The following is a 4845-nucleotide window of genomic DNA, read 5'->3' as shown; positions in this document are numbered from 1 at the left end:
AGGAAACCAAATGAGGTTGGGAACCACAATCGAGGAATGCACGGCAAGGGTGGGGGTTTCCATGGCTGTCTAGGACATCAACCATGGCCGTAAGCAACAACGTACTATCTGACCGGGGAACATTGTGGACCGAACTGGACAACGACGAGGAACTTTCAATTGGAGGGGGAACATTGGCACTTTCAACAACTGGGGCGGATTCTTGCTGGGGGTCCTCAATTACGGGCTTTGGCTCGGGCTTGGGCTCGTGAAGCAGGGTATTGTGTCTTCCTTGACACTCCTGGCATGATTTAGTGGAAGGGCACTTCAAGGCAGGGTGTCCCTTCCGCAAACAATTGAAACATAGATTGAGTTCTCTTACCTTAACTCTACGTTGGGGTACCGTCAAGGAAACAAACCTGTCGCACTTGTAGTTGGGATGATTCGCACTGCAGATCTCGCATGTCGCCTCACTATTAGCTACGGGTGTAGCCATAGCGAACGACTTCGCCGGTGGGGGCTTCGAGATGGACTTCTGGTTGGACTCCTTGTCGGACGACGACTTCGGGTGGCTGGCTTCGCAGCGCTCTAACAACGAACAGCGCTCCTTCAGGAATATCACGGTATCTTCGTAGGTCGGGATCTCCTTGTGGGGAATGGTTCCCTCCCACTGTTTCCTCGTCTCGGGGTCGAAAGCATCGGAAAGGACGACGACGACAAATCGCTCGGAAATACCATCCAGGTTCTGGTTCAGCAGCTTCAATCCTTCGACATGGCGGGTTACCTCGTTCAAAAGATCTCTCATTTTCTTGGAGCATTCCTTGTTCATCCGCTTTAGACCCAACAAGCCATGGATGTGAGAGTCTACCGCCTTCCGCTCATCCTCGTAAACGTCAAGCAGCAGCTCCCAGGCGTGGGTGAAATTTCCGTCGCTGAGTGTTTTTGGGTCGATGATCTTTGCGGCAGAACCACCTGCTAGTGCCCTTTCGAGGTGATGCAGCTTGACCGCATCCGAATCTCTGGATCTGGCCATGATGTCGGAAAACACCTGCTGGAATCGTGGCCAATTCTCCGGTTTGCCATCAAATGACGGTATCGGAACCGGAAGCGGTTGCTGCTGCACTATAATCTGCGCCGGATAGGCACCGGACGCGGGCACTACAGATGGAGCAGGAGGTTGCGGGGTAGCGGACTGGATCAGGGTTTCGACCAGCATAGCGGTTTCGGTGTGCTGGTCTTCGAACTGGAGATACGTTGCATCGTTGTCGTCCAGCTTCTCCGGAGGCAGCAATGCGGTTATTTGGTGGTGGAAATGGAGGTACTCTTGGAAGTGGGCCTCCAAATTCCGGGAATACACCTTCAACTGCGGTAGCGTAAACTGTACGATGCCGGCTTCCGAAACCTCTTCAATGGTTTTTCGGATCCGGGTCACCTTGGCCTTCGCTTGGCCACGGAGATGCACGAGCGTCTTCAGCTCGGCCATTTTGTCGGTAGCACTTTTTTGGGGCGTGTGCTTCATCGACATCACTCACTTTTTTCTTAAGCACAAATACTACTCACAAACACAACTCAACTGTCTTTACCAGCCCGAACAGGGCTCGCACACAACTGAATTGTCCTATCCGAAACGTGTTCGGACGTGTTCACACTTTCACTTTTTCTTCGTCCCAAATAGGGACACAACCACAGTCAACTGTCCTGTCCGAAACTTGTTCGGACTTACTTCACTTTTGACACTCGCGCGAACTAACTTTCGGACCGCGAACGTCACCGACCGGAATGGAAACTTCTCGATGGACTTTTTCGATTCGCCACCAGAGCGAGAACAAACCTTTCACTGCCACCGGTGCTGCTATCCGGTTCGATTCAGGACCAAACAATGTGCGGTGCACAATGTGGGAAAGGCGTCGGATCGGGTATCCTTACGGGCCGTCAATCCTGCTACTGGCTAACAACCAACAGGCCAGAGATCAACCAGTAATCCGTGTGCAGGGTCGAACCGGTGTCCGCAATAGATTGCCTCGGGTAGGGTCTATTTGCGGATCGGAACGATGGGACACTGTTGGGTTCTCTTGTTGGTGCTCCAGCAGCGGAGGGATCGACGCAGGCTTGCAACAACGTGTCCGTGTGCAGTCGCACCGGTGTCCACAGAAGATTACCGCGGGTGGGGTCTAGCTGTGGATCGGAGCGAAGGAACAACGCTTGTTGCCTTGCCGGGAATCGCTCGGGTGAGCAACGGGACGGGTGGACTGTATTTCAGCGGCAGCGGTATCAACAGCAGCAGCGAGTGGCAGCCTTGGTAGTGGAATCGGGATTCGGACGATGGACTCCGATGGGAAAGGAAAAATCCAGCTTCTATCCAATTCACGTTTATTCGCGATATTGATCGTTCGGTGGTTACAATAAAACTGATTCTGTGCGCGCCAAGTGGCTTCTTTTTATACACCAATGTGTGTTGTTGTGTGGCTACGTTTTCTGGGAATTAGGCTCCGCCCATCAATTCAACGATAACAAAAAACTGGAAGGGCTAATGGAAGGAGCTTTCTAGAACTACAATTATCTTTCTTATTGCTAATTGGGGAAAGGTTTTGGAGTTTAATTATACTTAACAATGCAAGGGGGCAATGGGGTAAAACGGAGTGGGGATAGTGGGGTGAAATGGACAACAATAAACAAGTATGATTTGAGAAAAACAAATAAAAACAAGACAAAAAAACATCGTTCGGAACCGAACATCATATGTGACCAACATTACATCAATCTGAGCGAGTTGGTTGTCCGTGTGGAAAGTTGAAGTAGCATGTGAGCTGCTCAACGTCTTTGTTATTGTAGATGCGATCAATACGCGCGTGGTTTAGAAAATCGCATCGATCCTCCGCTCATAAGGAGACGACGACGCGGTGGTTATTTGTCAAAGGACGTGCGTACAAGATTAATTGTAGCCGCAACGATATTAATGTTGGCTACTGAGCGAGGAGAGCAGATGAGAAACGAGCTACGGCGGGGTGTTTAAATCCTTCGCTGATTGTTTATTCCTTGCACTCGCAGTCAAACTGCGGTGCTGATAAGGTGGGGTGGCATGCGCTTACGTACTTTTCAACAATTTTTAACAAGTTTAAATGTATGATGCTTTGCTTAAATGTTTTGTTAATTTTCAATGTCAAATAACGTATTTTGATGGATATTTGGGATTTTAAGATAATGCTGGGGAATAATTTTAGGAATTGTTGGCGATACACAAATCATGGTTCAGAGATAACGGGATTTATTCCAAGGGATGTTGGGTATTCTAATGGTAACTTTGAAGTTTTTAGGAAATGAGGGGCACATTTACAGAATTTTAGGGATTTTTAAAGATGTCGGGGTAAAATTTAAGAGATACTTAGATCTTTGAAAAAGTTTTAGACATTTTGGAATACGTCATGGTACATTCCACAGGTTGTTGCCATAGGCGAAACTACTGGGGGTGCAAGGCACCCCCTAGAATTTGAATGCATTGCTGTGAGATATGGGGCGATGAATGATGAGTAGATGAACTAATGAATATTTGTTTGTAGTGCACCCCCTGATAAAAAATTGTAATTTCCGGAGAAGCTTGAGGTATTTTGGAGAAATCGGGGAACTTATTCAGCTACACTGAAATAAATTTTGTTGTCGTTTCCACCGAATCCATGGTAGAATTAAGAATTGTACCAACAATTTTCAACCGAATGCAAAATTCTGTTAATTGTACTGAAACATTGTCAATATTACCATGCGTGTATTACTGTTGACTAAAAACATTCTTGGTTCTACTATTTGGGCATTGTAATTTCGACCATGTAGACTTGAATGTTGCGCGTCTTAGATAAACATGGTCAAAAATACAATGTCAAAATAGTAACATCAAGAATGTTTTTAGTCAATGGTACTTCACGCATGGTAATATTGACAATGTTTCAGTACAATTAACAGAATTTTGCATTCGGTTGAAAGTTGTTGGTACAGTTCTTAATTTTACCATGGATTCGGTGGAAACAACAACAAAATTTATTTCAGTGTACTTAGGGTTTTTAGGAGATGTCGGGGCTCATTGTAAGAGATGTTGGGGATTTCAAAAAAAAAATTGGTAAATTCAGGAAATGCTTGGGTTATTTTGGAGAAATCGGGGAACTTATTCTGCGACTTAGGGTTTTTTAGGGGATGTCGGGGCTCCTTCTGTGAGATGTTGGGGATTCCAAAGGAGACTTTGGTTATTTCAGAAGATGCTGGGGGTAGTTTAGAGAAAGCAGGGAACTTATTCTGCGACTTGGGGTTTTAAGGAGGTGTCGGCGATCATTGTAAGAGATGTTGGGGATTCCAAAGGAGACTTTGGTAATTTCAGGAGATGCTTGGGTTCTTTTAGAGAAATCGGGGATCTTATTCAGCGACTTAGGGTTTTTAAGAGATGTCGGCGATCATTGTAAGAGATGTTGGGGATTCCAAAGGAGACTTTAGTAATTTCAGGAGAAGCTTGTGGAATTTTGGGGAAATCGGCGAACTTATTCGAAGACTTAAGGTTTTTAGGAGATGTCGGCGCCCATTATAAGAGATGTTGGGGACTACAAAGGAGACTTTGGTAATTTCAGGAGATGCTTGGGTTCTTTTAGAGAAATCGGGGATCTTATTCAGCGACTTAGGGTTTTTAAGAGATGTCGGCGATCATTGTAAGAGATGTTGGGGATTCCAAAGGAGACTTTGCTAATATCCGGAGAAGGTTGGGGTATTTTGGAGAAATTGGGGAACTTATTCAGTGACTTAGGGTTTTGAGGAGATGTCGGGGCTCATTGTAAGAGATGTTGGGAATTTCTTAAAAACTTTGGTAATTTCAGGAGATGCTGGGGGTAG

The sequence above is a fragment of the Aedes albopictus genome, chromosome 1, assembly GCF_035046485.1.
Source record: "Aedes albopictus strain Foshan chromosome 1, AalbF5, whole genome shotgun sequence".
Lineage (NCBI taxonomy): Eukaryota > Metazoa > Arthropoda > Insecta > Diptera > Culicidae > Aedes > Aedes albopictus.
The sequence above is the reverse complement of the archived record's forward strand: the minus strand, read 5'-3'. Positions refer to the sequence as shown.